The sequence below is a fragment of the Vulpes vulpes genome, chromosome 11 (genome assembly GCF_048418805.1).
Source record: "Vulpes vulpes isolate BD-2025 chromosome 11, VulVul3, whole genome shotgun sequence".
Classification (NCBI taxonomy): Eukaryota; Metazoa; Chordata; class Mammalia; order Carnivora; family Canidae; genus Vulpes; species Vulpes vulpes.
Genome location: NC_132790.1, coordinates 100,957,154 through 100,973,227, shown reverse-complemented (window position 1 = coordinate 100,973,227; position 16,074 = coordinate 100,957,154). Strand labels below are relative to the sequence as shown.

General features: G+C 50.0%; 1 long non-coding RNA gene across 1 annotated transcript; it reads right to left on the bottom strand.

Moving 5' to 3' along the window:
* Positions 1 to 6,138: 6,138 nt before the first annotated feature.
* Positions 6,139 to 14,147, bottom strand: LOC140594472 (uncharacterized). Its single transcript, XR_011995321.1, has 4 exons — positions 13,993 to 14,147; positions 7,002 to 7,096; positions 6,825 to 6,883; positions 6,139 to 6,436 (listed from the first exon to the last, which is right to left on the bottom strand). It is a non-coding gene; the product is annotated as an uncharacterized lncRNA (long non-coding RNA).
* Positions 14,148 to 16,074: the final 1,927 nt, after the last annotated feature.

Genomic DNA, 16,074 nt, shown 5'->3' with positions numbered 1-16,074 from the left:
ACGGCCTTGAGAACTTGGGATATGGATTCTTGACCTCTAAAGAATTATAGGGAGTTTCAGCGCCCTGAGTTTACCAGTTAATGGAGGTTGGTTCCATTCTCTTACAGTCTCTGCACATGGGAGGACAGTGGTGGCCCACAGCCCAGATTTGCCACCAAGTGGACAAGAGGAGGCTTCTGTTCCCAGCCTCCAGTTAGAAAAATGCCAGGAAATGCTGTTGGGCCCACCTGAAGTGATGCAGCCCCCACGGCCCGTGCCAGCCCGACCCCCAGCATCTTCCCTTCCTCACCCTGGGCCAGGAGGGTAAAGGGGCAGTGAGAACATACGTCTTGCTCTTTCCGCCTGTGCTGCGGTGGCAGGGAGGGGTGCACCTCGGCAGTCCCGGGGCGCGGTGGGGCGGCCCACCCGGGAGAAGCCCCCTTGCACAGCAGTGCGCGCCCAAGGGGCACCAGAGGTGTAAGGAGAATAGAGGGAAGTAAGTGCGAGCTTCGACGCGTCGGGGTCACAAGCAGGGCCGCGTCCTCCCGGCCGGCTCAGCCCCTTCCCAGAAACACTTGGCTTGGCTCGGCTCCCGCCCCGCCGTCGAGGCGCGGCCCCCCACCCTCCACCCCCGGCCTCCAGCACCTGCCTCCCCCCAGCACCTACAGCACCTGCCCCCCACCCCGCCCTCCAGCACCTGCGGCACCGCCCGCCAGCACCTGTGCCTCCAGCCAGCAGCTGTGCCCCCCGCCCTCGAGCACCTGACCGTCCCTCCAGCACCTGCGTCCCCCCCACACCTGGAGCACCTCCCGCCCTCCAACACCTGTTTCCCCCCCCACGCCCGCCCTCTTGCACCTGGCGCCGCCCCCCCCCCCCCCGCCCTCCAGCACCTGACCCCCCGCCAGCACCTGCGCCCCTCACCCTCTTTCTTTTTAAGATTTTATTTATTTATTCATGAGAGAGAGAGAGAGGCAGAGACCCAGGCAGAGGGAGAAGCAGGCTCCATGCAGGGAGCCCAACGTGGGACTCGATCCCAGGACCCTGGGGTCACGCCCTAGGCTGAAGGCGGCGCTAAACCGCTGAGCCACCCTGGCTGCCCCCCGCCCTCTACACCTGGAGCAACCCCCACCCCCCGCCCTCCAGCATCTGCGGCCCCCCCCCCCCCCGCCCTCTACACCTGGAGTTCCCCCCCCCCCCCCCCCGCCCTCCAGCACCTGTCCCCACCCCCCCATCCCCGTCCTCTACACCTGGAGCACCCGCCCCGCCCTCCAGCACCTGATTGCCCCCCGCCCGGCAGCACCTGCCCCCCCCCGCCCTCCAGCACCTCGCGGCCCCCCCCCCGCCCTGCAGCACCTGCACCCCCCGCCCTGCAGCACCTGGCGCCCCCCCCGCCCTGCAGCACCTGCCCCCCCCCACCTCCAGCACCTGCACCCCCCGCCCTGCAGCACCTGGCGCCCCCCCCGCCCTGCAGCACCTGCCCCCCCCGACCTCCAGCACCTGCACCCCCCGCCCTGCAGCACCTGGCGCCCCCCCCGCCCTGCAGCACCTGCCCCCCCCGACCTCCAGCACCTGCACCCCCCGCCCTGCAGCACCTGCCCCCCTGACCTCCAGCACCTGCACCCCCCGACCTCCAGCACCTGCCCCCCCCGCCCTGCAGCACCTGCCCCCCCGACCTCCAGCACCTGCACCCCCCGCCCTGCAGCACCTGCACCCCCGACCTCCAGCACCTGCTCCCCCCGCCCTCCAGCACCTCGCGGGCCCCCCCCGCCCTGCAGCACCTGCCCCCCCCGCCCTGCAGCACCTGCACCCCCGACCCTGCAGCACCTGCACCCCCCGCCCTGCAGCACCTGCCCCCCCCGCCCTCCAGCACCTCGCGGGCCCCCCCCGCCCTCCAGCACCTGGCGCACCGCCCCCCCCGCCAGGCTGCACAGGGCCTCCCCGGCACGAAGAGCGTGCGGCCGCGGCCCGGCAGGTCACGCAACCCCGCGCCCCGCCCCGGCGCCGCCGGCGCTTCCGTGCTCGCTCGCCGCTTCCCCGCCGACACCCAGTCGCCTCGCGTGCGGCCCCGGCCGGGGAGTCCGCCGAGGAGTCTCGGCTTCCGCCCGCCTCCTGCCCCCGGGGCCCTCCCCGCCGCGGGGCGCCGACCCCAGGGGCGCAACGCGGGCCAGGACCGGGTCTCGGGTCCCCGGGAGGCCGGACGTCGGCCCCGCGCCCTCCAGGCCCCGCGCCCCGCCCGCTAGGCGCCGAGGGATGCGGCCGCCCGGCCGCGGCGGGGACACCGGGCGGGGACACCGGGCGGGGACCCCAGGAGGGACCCCCGGGGCAGGGACCCCCGGGCGGGGGCGCGCGGGAGGGGGCGCCCGGGGAGTCCTTCGGGGCTTTGTTTGGGGGCGGGGCGGGGCGCGGGGTCCGGGGCGAGCGGCCGCGGGGCGCACGCGAGGAAGCGCTGGCGTGACGACGGGCGATGAGATCAGCTGGAGCGAGGCCGGCGGCGGCCCGGGGAGCGCGGCCTGTCACGCAGCCCTGCAGGCCCGGCCCCTTCCAGGCGGGGGGGGGGGGGGGGGGGGGCGCAGCGGTTCCCGGACGCCGCGGGGTGGGGCGCCCCCCGGAGCCGCGCGGATGCGGCCGCGAGCCAGGCCCCGTGCGCCCCCGGCGCTCCCTGCGTCCCCCCCCGTGCGCCCTCCCGCGCCCCCCTAGCGCCCCCCGCGCCCCGCTGCACCCCCCGCACGCCCCCCGCATCCCCCATGCGCCCCCCGCATCCCCAAGCGCCCCCCGCGCCCCCCTAGCGCCCCCCTAGCGCCCCCCTGCACCCCCCGCGCGCCCCCCGCATCCCCGCGCGCCCCCCGCGCCCCGCTGCGCCCCCCCCTCCCCCGCGCGTCCTCCCCACGCGGTGGCCGCGGCCCCGGCACGCGGAGCTCAGGGCCCTTAAAGGGGCCTCGAGGTGCTTCTGCCCCGCGCCTGCGAGAACCGCGATTTGTACGGCCCAGGCCGGGGCTCGGTTTGGCCCGAGGAACGACTGCGGGTTCAGTTCGGGTACAAACAGTAGGAGGACTTAAAAGGACAAATGAACTGAAAAAAAAAGAAAAAACGCAGAGCAGGGCACGAGGCAGCCACTACAGCCCCTTCCCATGGCCTCGAACATCTTGTACCGACTCAACTGTAATGCGCGGCGGAAACTTTTAATTAGACACAGAAAATGCAAGTATTTAGCTGCACCAGGCAAACGTTTTCTTTTTAAGGGCCTTGTGTTACAGACACGTGATGAACACCCCTAACATGGAGAGGTGTAGCTTTACTTTTCTTTTTTTTTTTTTAATTTCAGTCATTTCCTTAGTGACTCAGTGGTAGGCAAGTCACTGTGAAACGATTAGGATTAATCCCAATGTGCCGTGAAGTCTCTGCTCCGAATTTTAAACATTTGTCAGCAGATTTTTATTTTTTTTATTTTTATTTCTTTAAGACTGTGATATTTCTGCAGTGTGAGTTCAGTAAGGAAGTGGGGGCTTGACCCTCATGGCCTAGCCAGCTGCATCAAAGAAGTATTTTCAGTGAAGGGAGGGACGAGTGAATGAACGTGTAGGCAGGGCTCTCGGAGAGTTAGAGCCGCAGCTCAGGAGTCATGGGTGAGTCATTGCACTGCTGCCACTGCCTTATGACTCATGTGTGATCCTAATATGATGGAAATAATGCTTACAGCGTACCTACCTCACCAGCGGCCTGGGGAGGAATATTCCTTGCTCACAAAAGGTGCTTTGAGATCTTTGGAGCAAGGCGATAATATTGGACTACAAATAACACACCGCTGTTATGGCAACACATATATAAAATTACGAGAGTATAAAATAATGTTTAGGGGCGCCTGGGTGGCTCAGTCGGTTCAGCATCTCCCTCCAGCTCAGGTCATGATCCTGGAGTCCCGGGACTGAACCCCACGGAGACTCTGCTTCACCCTCTCCCTCTGCCTCTCCTCCCACTCACTGTCTCTCAAACAAGTAAGATCTTTAAAAAATAATAGAATAAAATAATGGTTAAATACAATTGTGTCACCATTTTTTTTTGTACCTAGCCCACCGAGTACTGAAATACAGTGTTGGAGGCTGTATCCTTATATAAAATATCTGACTGACCCTTCACTGTGAGTCGACAAATACGAAGTGCGTTAGAAGTTCTAAATAATCAGTATTGAGTGGCATTTGTGGTGATGATTTTTTTATATGAAAGCCAAGACCTCTGACCTATGAGGTGCCTCAGAGAAAACTAACTTTTGATGACCCTTCCTGATTGGATCTGTGCAGTCTTGAAGATGAGGGAATTTCTCGGTTTAATTCCCTATTGCTCTGGGCGCCTCAGTCAGCTAAGCGGCTGCCTTGGGCTCAGGTCATGATCTCAGGGTCCTGGGATCAAGCCCCACGTCAGGCTCTCTACTCAGCAGGGAGCCCGCTTCTCCCTCTCCCTCTGCCTGCCACTCCCCCTGTTTGTGCCTTCTCCATCTCTTACTCTGCCAAACAAACACAATCTTAAAAAAAATAATTATTTCCTTTGCTCAATGACTGAAAGCCTTGGATTAGAGATTTACTCAACATATTAAGGGACCTACTGTGTGTCAAGCATTGTTCTGCGTGTTGGAGATACAGCAGTAAACACAAAAACTAATGGATCATGTAATATTTAATTTTTTGGTCTCTATTTAAGCGCAGATCACCTTAGAAATAACAATACATGATGTGTGTTTTTTGGTAAATGTAAAACCCATTCCCGGCCTCAGCTTTTAGGAGAGATCACTAGAGGGGAAAGGAAAAGTCAAAACCAAACAATACTGCTGTTTTCCATCATTCTCCACATCCAAGTTGCCCTCATCTTTCTCAATGCCCTCTGCCATCATTTTGAGGCCACATGTGCCCTTTTTGCCAGGACACCACACCCTCGTGCAGGTTGTTGACTGTATAATGGTGCCGTGCAGAGGAGGTGGGTGGGCAGTGAATCCCAGCGCCACCGTCACCTGCTAAGATACGTGCTTTGCATCCACCTGAGGAAGGGGTATCTTTTTCTGATTTGAACATAGCCCTGTAGGGCCGCAGTGGCTCTCTGTTCTTCAGAGTTCTCAGGCAACTAGCTGCCGTCTGCCCTTGACATGTATTTTCATGCTATATTGAGTAGCACTGCTCTGAGCAGCAAGCCAGAGGACACCGGGGGAGGGGGAGAAGTCGAGGCTGAAGAAGTGAACCAGCGACCTGTATCAGCTTCCACAGTTTCGACTAATATCTAGATAAGTGAAAACTAGCTGAGGCCCGATGCTGTGTGAAATGTTCTGCGGCAAAGAGGAAGCAATGACAGAGCAACAAAACTGCCTTTTCAATTTGAGCAAACTGGAAGAAATGTCAACTCACCACCGGTTGCCTCGGGATTGCCTTGCAACTGAAGAACATGATACAGTCAGACCACATGGCTCAACCTTTTGGCCGAGCTCATTTGTTGGATTTGATATCAGGTGATTTGATATAGGATATATGTCCCGCTGAACCCTAGGGATGGCCTTGGGTATTAAAGTGTTTTCCTCTTCCCGTTGCTAACTTCTCTGTGGTCTGTTGACATTACGTCATGTTGCAAACAATGAGTGGTAGAGACTGCAGTGTCAGGATGTAGTGACCTGATTAGTGCACACTCCTGCAGGGGAGACGTGCAGATAGATGAGCCCCAACAGGACCTGAAGAACCATGTCATTTTGAAATTCTGGGTGGATGGGCCACGCCCTGTATACACCTTAAATCACTTGGTGCTTTGAAGGTATAATCATTGCTCAATAACTCCCGGGATGGAGTTAATTAGTTCTTTGTATGACTTGATTACAATAAAATGAGAGTTTAAATGTAACTTATTAAAATGTGCAAATGCGGGCATAATATATTTTAAAACTTGGAATTAATATCCTGTAAGAGCATGAAAATGATCCAACTGTGTTAACACCTCCTGAAATATAGCCTCTCTCTTAGTCAAGCAGTCAGAGTCATGGCTTAACACGTAGGACCAAAGCAAATGAAACAGATGAAGACATAGGATTACTCTGCGCTACAGAAGCTATCACCGTACTTATCAAGTAACGATTCCGATGGTATTTATTAAATTAACTAATAATTATTATTTACAAAAGCCTTTGGAGAGTGTTGCTTTCCATTTTGTTGAAATTGAGAGTATTTGCTTTTCAGTTTTCAAGGTGGGGAAACAAATGAAGTAAAATACGCCATGAATCGTCTACCTACCAAAGATAAGAATTAAAGCAACTGTGGGGGACCCCTGGGTGGCTCAGCAGTTGAGCGTCTGCCTTCGGCCCAGGGCGTGATCCTGGAGACCCAGGATCGAGTCCCGCGTCGGGCTCCCTGCATGGAGCCTGCTTCTTCCTCTGCCTGTGTCTCTGCGCCTCTCTCTCTTGTGTGTGTGTGTTTCTCATGATAAATAAAATCTTTAAAAATAAATAAATAAATAAATAAATAAATAAATAAATAAATAAATAAATAAATAATAAAGCGAGCAAGCAACTGTGGAACTTTACACGCAGAACACACCTGGTAGAAATGGTTGTCTAGTATAAACCAGTTACTGTAATTCCCCACCTGAGACAATAAATGTTGCAGGCAATCGATTGTTTTCTCTTTGAGGACAGACACTGCTGCATACTGATATTTGCACTGCTGGTACCATGCAATCAGTCATGATGATTCAATGAGTCAATTAATGAATGCGTATGGGAGAAAACCCCTAAGAGCTAACCTCTGAGCCCTCCATTCTAATCCCTAGGCCCTCCCAGTTTCTCTCTCGCTCAGTTCCTTCCCAGATTATTGATGCCTTACGTGAGCAATCAGGAAAAAGGAAGCAATCCAGATGGGAGGCTAGCTGTGGTCAGATGCCTCTGAAATGAACAAAGTATTTGCAGATGTTTCAACAAGTGGAGGGGATGGGCTGAGTCTAGGCCACAGGAAACAACTTCCACACCTTGGGGCTACTACAATAAAGGTATCATCACTCACCAGCACAGAGTTCTGTTGGAAACTTGAAAAGGCACTCGGGATTGGAATGCTGCATGAATCCAGACTTGCCTCAGGAATGCCACAAGTGATCAGAACTAAGTATAGAAATTAATGTGATTTGTAAAAATAGCAATAAGGATCATAGTTATCTGGGAATCACATCCTTTCATCACTTTAGACAGAGCTAATGAAACTAGAAGAAACCATCATTGATTTTGAGAGTCTCCTTCTAAATTAGTTGGCCTTTGGCTTTTGGAGAGCAAAGTTCAAATTCCAGTTCCTGCCTGACAGGAAAATAAGTCAGACACAAAGTAGATAGATAGTCTTGTAGACTCCAAACTGAAATAGCAGCGCATAAAGAAGATCTGAGTCTTGAAAAAAAAAAAAACCTTTGTTTTTAGAGTTGCTGAATTCATTCACCTACTGTGGTATTTTCCACTGTGCCTTTCGAGGCTGTTCACTAGATTTATGATATTTGCCTTTGTTCGCTAATCTGTTCAAATGTAAATAAGATATCTTAGACTTTTTAATGAAAAAGTGCCAAATTCTGTTATGTTCTGTGCATGCCCTCTTCCAGAACACTTGAGCTGTCTAGCTGCACAGTGGATGATGGAGAGCATGAGCATAAGTACCAATTGCTTACTAAGATACTAATAAAATACAAAGGCACCTTAAAAAGTGCTCAGAACGGTGCTCACCATTTATTTTTCGCCCTGGTCGTATTACTACCTGAGCCTGTTTTCTCGTCTCTGATATGTAACAACTTAAGAATGGTTTTGTTTTTTGGCTCAGTGGGCAAAGAAGAGATTTCCTAAAACAGTGATCTGAATTCTTGACAGAATTGGATTTGTTCCATAAAATCCTAAACTTTTAAATTGAGCAGAACTTAGAGTAGCATGGCTGTGGACTCTTGACTAATGCAGATCAGCTTTTCGTCCACACAAAATGGAAGTTTTTAAAACATTATAAGGAATGGAAGAAAATGCTGGCACTATTACTAAAATTGACCAAGATGTTTGGGGGATAGAGAAAAATTAATTGACCCTAACATTATTAGAGAATTATACATATGTTGCTGTTCTCTCTCTTTTTTTTTTTAAGATTTTATTTGAGAGAGAGAGGGAGAGAGAGAGCACGAGCAGGGTGAGGAGCAGAGGGAGAAGCAGGCTCCCTGCTTAGGGGAGGCTCGATTCCAGGAGTCTGGGATCGTGACCCGAGCTGAAGGCAGACGCTCAGCTCTACGGGCTGAGCCACCCAGGTGCCCCCATATGTTGCTATTCTCAGTGAATTGCCTTTTGTGAATATTGGAATTCAAAATATGAAGACTAAATGAGAATGCTGGCAGCAAATCCTTTTGTTGTTGTTGTTTGTAAACCTAAAAAATGCAGAGGTGTATCACATTTACTGAGATTCCTTATTACAGAATTAGATCATTAGAGCAAGGAAGAAATTTAAATGTCAAGATCAAATTCCTCATTTTATGGATGAGGAAGCAAATTCAGAGAGAAAAAATTAATCTATTTAAAAACAAGGCTATTGTTGGATTATCATCCTCTTTACAGGTGCTATGCAAGGCCCCCGTGTCTGTTCTGGGGATCCAGCAGTGAACAAGACAGATGTGGTCTCTTGCCCTGAATCGTTCAGTTAATGGAGGAGCTAGCACCAGAAATGAGTCTGTGGATTTCTAATTAAAAGGGCTTCCATTAATCAAGTAGTGACTTTAGACCAGGCCCTAAGTGTTTCACCTACATTAAGTCACAGAAGCTTCACTAATGTACAATAGGGTGGAGCATGTCTTCCCACTCCTGACGACTCCTTCCCTGTGACGGGAGCTCCATTAATGGAACAGTCCTGGCTTTTCTCCCTGCCTTATTTTCTCTGCCCAAGGGGAGATAAAGTGACATCTGCGTTTGGAAAGAGTGACTGTGTGTATGAGTAGCCCAGTCCCATCCCTGCTCTCAGGACAGAGATGCCTGAAGGGAACATTTGTTCTTAGCTCTTCTAGGCCCAAAGATGAACAGGGCCGACGGAGGAGGCCGCTTCAGGTCTTGTGAGTGGGGAGACCAGCTTCATAGTGGGGTTCGACGCTGGGAAGCCCACTTTCCCGTAGATAGCAGCTTTCTCATCCAAAAAAATCTCCGTGTACGAATGCAAGAGGGAAGCGTTTCACAAAAACAAATGGGCAAATAAGCAAGTGTGTACTATCATATTTGAATCATCCAAAACCAGCCAAATTCTATCCGGTGTGCATGTCTGTGCCTCACATTCTGACCCCACCTGCCACAGCGCTGAGGAAATAGTATTTTAAATAAGCTCAACATAACCTTCTAGGATCGTATGACCAAGCAGCAGGGCAGCTTGCACAGCAGCCTGGACCTGTTGCAGACGGCGCATAAGACTAACCATCATACCTTCTAAACAATGTGGCCCAATTTCCCAAATGGCTACTACTGTGTTTGCTGCTGGGCTTTTTAGGAGACAAAGTGCTGAAATGTAAAGATCTTGGGAGTTATAGAATCAGAAGACCCCGATCTGAGTCCACCCTGAGTAAGTCTAACTTGGAACCTCTGCCTTCCCTCTAAATAACAACATAGATGGGTTTCGTGAGCTCACATAGTTGTTTGAGACTCAGAGGAAAATGTATGTGCAAGTTCTCTGTAAACTGTAAAGAACTATAAAAAGGTTAGTTGTTTTGCAGGCTTTAAGATACGAGCTCTAGATAGCAGTTCTGATGTTTACCATGCATTTTAAGCTTGACTTTATACAAAGATGTTTGTATGGCTAGGGGGGTTGATAGTGGCCTAGGTGGCTAAGAGCCACTCCACCAACTAAGCTCTTCCCTCTCCCAACCAGCATCACTTATTTAGTGTAGTTAAAAAGTAGAAACCTCTCTCCTATCGCTGTCTACATTTTTGCCCTTAATCCTTGGCATTAGGCAATACCACTCTCAGTGACCTCCCATAAACTCTGAGCGGGTTTATAAAATACGTTTCCACTGGGAAGCAGCAGCAGCAGCACCCGTGAGGAGTGGGGTCAGGTTGGGGAGGATGATAGGCTGAGAAGGCAGGTAGCAGGCATGAAGAGTCTGGGCTGTAAGTTGCAACCAAAAGTTCTGATAAAAGACACTAAGGAGGGAGCACAAGGTGGCCAGGAGCAAGGGAACATTGTTGCAAAGTGGCACCTTCTCCCTAAGTTGTGTTAAGGCTTGCTCCTCCTCTGATCAGTCTACCCTATCTCAGTCTGAAAGTCAAAAAAAAAAAAAAAAAAAAGGGATTCCAACCCTGTCCCTCCTACCATCCAGCTGTGTGACCTTGGATATGTAACTTTGCCTCCCTGGGTCTCAGTCTCCTTATCTGTAAAATGAAAACTTTGGATACATATTCTCTAAAGTCATTTCCACAAAAAATATCTTGTCATTCTAGCAAAGGGCCCGGGAATCTCCTCCTCTTTCAACATTTAAGTCTTAACCTTCTTCCAGGGGAAAAAAAAAATGTATTTTAGAAATATTCAAAGAACTAGGTGTGTAGGGGTGTGTGTGTGTGTGTGTGTGTATGTCTACGTGTTTGCATGTGTGTGTGTGGACACCAGTGGTAAAGTTAGAACATCACAGACCAGAGAGAAGCATTTCATGAAAATTAAAACAGAAATTAGGCAGTGGTGTGCTATCTTATTTGAGCCGTTTCTCTTATAAGCAAAGAAACTTCCCAAGGAGTTGTTCTAATTTTGGTTGTATTCAGACACATTCACAGTTCAGTTAAAAAAAAAAAATGAAAAGAAAAGAAAAGAAAAAAAAAAGAAGAAAAAAACTGTTGAGCCTTACAAATCACACTTGAAAGATTAAAGATTAAAGAATACATACTGGCATTTAAAGCAGGCACCAGCCTAAAAGCATACAGGCTTTTTGACAATTGCTCTAAGTCACTAAGAGAACAGATGAATAAAATATCTACAATAGTTGTTAAATTCTCAAAATGATGCATTTTTCTCCCAAGTGTGGAGCACGGATTCTCCGTGTTTTTCTGTATGGTGATAATTCTGTTCACTGCATAAGCAGGATGAAACGAAAGGAATAACAGAAAGAGGTCAAGTATATGACCTCGGGCATTAAAAATAGACTAATTTAGGGAGAGGGATTCATTGATTCAGTATTAATCATTCTGAGAATCTGGTGGAATCAAAGGCATTCCCATGTCTTTCATGTACTTTAATAAGCTATTAATAACGTTGGCATCTATTAAATAAAATTCTACTCTCAGATCCAACAAAGAGATAGGAGTATTATTGTCATGTTTCTTGTTTATATAGATGACCTAATTGCTCTTCTTACTAAACATAACTACTGCTTCCAGAACTGAAGGCTGTAAGCTAAATTAGTACGAGGCTAAAGATGGGAGACCAGAAAAATTCAAGAAGTTTAGAGAAGGAGGATAGTATCCAGGAAGGACCACAGTCTTGGAACCGAGACTTGGGCTTAAATCCTAGTTCTGCTAAATCTAGGATTTTTTTGATTTTTCTCATCTCAAAAATAGGGCAGTTATCTGCCTTACAGTTGTGAAAAATCATGATACTGCTTGTGAAGTACCTAACAGGCACTCAGTACACGGTAGGAGTTATCATTCATTTCCTTGTTAAAGAATGTCTCAGTGGGGCAAATAGGCTCTTCTTCCTGATTTAAATTTGAAATCATGCTCCTTCCAGGTCTTAACTCCTACGAAACCATGCTGTTTCAGAAAAGTCACGTAATATTCCCAAGATGACCTGGGAAAATAATGATGGTTTTCAGAACACAATCTATCTTCAGACGTAAAAAAGGGTGAGGTGAGGGGAGAAAAGGAAGAGGAAGAAGGAAAGGAGAAGGATTAAAGAAAAATGTAAGATGTGTCAAAAGAAGAAAATCAGCAGAAACAAAAAGAAAAAGGAAAGAGGAGACCTAGGTCTTTGTGCTGAACTTCATCCATATTCAAGACTTACTTACGGGGCGCCTGGGTGGCTCAGTGGGTTAAGCGTCTGCCTCTCTGTTTCACCTCAGTTCATGATCTCGGGGTCAAGGGATCAAACCACCCATGAGCCCTCCAACGGGGTCCGATCTCAGTGGGGCGTATGCTTGAGATTCTCTCCCACTTGTCCCTTCCCCCAAACCTTCCCTCTCCCTTTCTCTCTCTCTCTCTCAAATAAATAAATAAATCTTAAGAAAAAAGTTATCTAATTCCCCTGAATGGTGTTCATGAAAATCCCAAAGCCTTACTCGCTTGACTCACCCAATTCTAAGAGTCCTTTGAGTTGAAATAACTTTTTCTTAGACCTTTTCCAGGCTATCGTATTTCTACTCACCTTTAAGGCTCTCGCTGAATCTCACGGGAGGACCAACAAACGTAAAGCACATAGTCTGGCCTACGTGCCTAGCATCGTGCTAGGTGCTTTGTTTGAGCCGCCTCACCCACAACGGGGAGTCGTCCTGAGGGGGGATATATATATGCCAGGGGGCAACGAGGAACCAAGGCAAGGAGCCAGAAAAAGAGACGAGCCAGGAATGGATCCCGGGGCTGTAGGGTCCCAAAGCTTTCATTCTGTTCCTTTGTATCATTATGCATATACCCCTGACCCTCTCTGTCAGAATTAGGGAGGTGGGGGTGGGAATGGGGGTGAAGAGGGGCAGAGGGCGGGAGAATCCCGAGCAGACTTCCAGCTGCATGGGGGGCCTGACACGGACTCCATCCCATGACCCTGAGGCCATGACCCCACTGCTTAACCCACTGAGCCACTCAGGGCCCCTGGTTTTTGTTTTTGTTTTTGTTTGAGAGGTTTTAATTATTTTAAGTAATCTCTATACCCAACACGGGGCTTGAATTCACAACCCTGAAATCAGGAGTCGCATGCTTTATAGACAGAGCCCGCCAGGCACCCCTCGGTCCATTTTGTTTTAATTTGTTACTTTCATTCTCTCTTCTGACAATTCTATTCCATTTATTAAACATTTGTTGAGCATCATGTGTGGATAGAACCCTAGATTATATTCAGGCTCTAAGTAGACTATAATGTTTTTAAATTTTGTTTTGTTCTTATTTATGATTTCCTTGCTTTTTAAATCGTGAAAAAACACGTAACAAAATTTACCATCTTAACCATTTTAAGCATACTGTTCAGTCATAGTAAGTATATTCACGTTTTATGCAACTGTAAATACATATTTAATTCATGTCTGTAATTCCTCTGGTGTCTAGCACATGTTTGCTGAGTCATCAGGACTTTGCCCCCCGGTTTCCAAAACTTCCAGTCCCCAAATCCCAGTGCTCCTGAGTGCACCGTGCCCACAGGGATCCTAGGTGCCCTTTGGGCAAAGACAGAGTTAGTATTTCTAAGCACCTACCTAAGAGCCATCATAGATCCCAGATCTTTAATTTTATTTACTCATTTTCAAAATAGGTCATAAACTCGTATGGTTCAAAATTCAACCAGTAGAAAAGAGTATGTATAATGAAAATGCTCCAATTCACTCCCCCTGGTCACCCAATTTCTCTCCCTGGAGGGAATCTGTATTCCCCTTATTATTTTATGCATATACAAGTAAAAACTCACACTCACACGCACATTCCCTCTGCCCCACCCTTTACACAAACTGCAGCACACTGTTTACTCTCTTTGGTACTTTGCTTTTTTCACTTCTATATTGAAGGTCATCCCATTTAGTACGCTCATATTTTACATTTTACGGATGCATATAACTTACTAATAAGTTCCCTGTTGATCGTTCGGTGATTCTAGGGGGCCTGTCTTTTGCTAGTGCAACATGACTGCAATGAACAGCCCTTCACATAGCATTTTGCAAGTGTGCCAGCCTGTCTGTCTCCTGTATTTCCAGACCTGGGATTCTTGGTCAAGGGTGTGTACATCAGAGGTTCCAGCAGACGTTGCTGGAGATTTTTAGCTTCCTGCTCCCCCTCCCCAGTCGCTAGCACTGGAGAACCGTAGAGTAATGACAGATGCTACTTACTGACAATGGCAGCGTGCACCCAACATGTGAACTGTGCGGAGGCAGAAAAATTAGGATCATTGCCCCCTGGCTTCTTTCCGTCAGGATTTCCAATTCACAGCAGAATCTGCTTAACTAGGTTGATCCTGTGCAGCCAAGCCTCAGCCTGGTGTCCCGAGTCACTAGCCTAGGGTTGTTTACCGGCCTCAGATCACATGCTCCACTAGAGTGCAGGCCCGTGGCTCAGGGTCAGCTTGAAGAGCCTGGGGCTGCCTCTCCAGCGGGGGCCACGACGGAACAGGATCCTTCAGGAGCCTTGGCAGGCAAACGCTGGGATTAGTCCATCTATAGGGTGACTAGAATCTCAGTTTTCCTAGATGACCCCGGGTTAGGTCTGCTGTCGGGCATAATTAGCCAGAGAGCTCCCTTTCGTGCTCAGAGTGACCCAGTTTGGCCTCTAACTTACTCACGTTGCCCGAGGGAGGGGCGGTGCTGAGGTACTGGGTTGTAGGGCGCCCTTGGCCTTGTGAAGGTGCCTGAGGGGAGGCTTTCGGAGGGAAAGGAAGAGGCTAAGCAGGCGGCCTTTGCACCCCATTGCCACCGTCTACTGCGACTAAGAGATAAAGCCTCTAACAATGAACACATTTCTCCCTAATAGGAGTTAGATGTTTCTCGGAACTCTTAAGGCAGGTGGACTTGTCCCCTCTCGAGTGACACGGAAGTACCGTCAGCCGTTTTCTCCACCAAAATAGATCTCTGAAAGTCTCCCGAGGCAGTAATCGCCCGACCTCAGCAGACACCGCATCCGAATCTACCGCTCATTTGACAGCGCAGATGGGGGGCCAGGCCTTGCACCCCCTGTGGCTGCTAACAGGAGCTTCCCCCAAATGCGCTTGGAGCCCACGAGAGTCAGAACACGGAACCTGGCCTAGGCGAGAGAATGGGCAAGAATGACATTTTGAGTTCAGTTCAAAGACGCTGCACTTTGACTCATTTCCAAAGCAGCACGTAAGCAGGGCCCAGGATGGACACGAAGTAAGGCAGACACAGCTGCCCGATGCCTCCTTTATGCTTCACCGAGACACAGAAATGTGGTGGTCCCGGCAGCCTGCGGAGTGAGCCGCCTGGGGGGTCCGGGGAGCCCCCCTCCACGTCAGCAACCCCAAACAAGTGGTGCTGCCATATAAGGCACAACTGGAGGTATGCAGCAGGCGCCTCCCTTCGGGCTCCTGTCCAGATTCCAGACCTTGAAGTGGCTGCTGTGCCCAGCCCGGGGCGGTCTCTCCTTATCTCCACCTGGGCGCAGGGTGTAGGGGTTTCCCACTTATTTTGCAGGCAGGCCTGGCCTTGGTCTACCACAAACAGATGTGAGCCTTAAGTTCTCAAACAAGCTCTTGGCCTTCTCCTGAACTAACCCGGGCCAAAGGACATCTGTGTGGCTTGTGATCCTCTACCCCCGTGGGCCATGCTTTCCATTTCGTTAATCACTTTGCCTCATCTCTCGCTGATTACTCTTGATTGCAAAAGCCTCGCTCTCCGATCGCTGCCTGATTCTCTCCGTCCTTCAGAACTATTCCTTCTGTGGGACGATTCAGCCCTTGCACACATGCAGCTCTCATCCTGTTCCCCTCGCTGAGACTGTGGCTTCCCCCCACTTTTGTTTCCATCGTAGCCACATGTGTCTTCTTACGAGCTCTCCCAACAGTCTCACAGCCTTAGAACTTTCTGGACACAAAGCAGTTGAGAGTGTCCGTAAAGTACCCCCAAATCCGTGCGCAATCGCAGCACGCATGGCCAGTGCCTACGAAAGGCCACCAGCAACTGGTGACATATCCCTAATCGACGCCAGACAGGACAGATGAACCCTTCCTCTGGGGTACGGTTTTGCTCAAATCCATGGCAGTATCTTGTTTTAAAGTTCTTAAATCAAGTAACTTATTTTCCTCATTCTCCCGTTTCATTGCCTTTTTTTTTTTTTTTCCTTTTCTCAACTTTTCAATCAAAGTTTAAGACTGTAGAGTCCAGAGAAGATGACTATGACTTGAATGACAGGAAGAAAGTGGGTGGAGTGGCCAGGAAATCCAGGGAGGCTGCAAAAGTCAA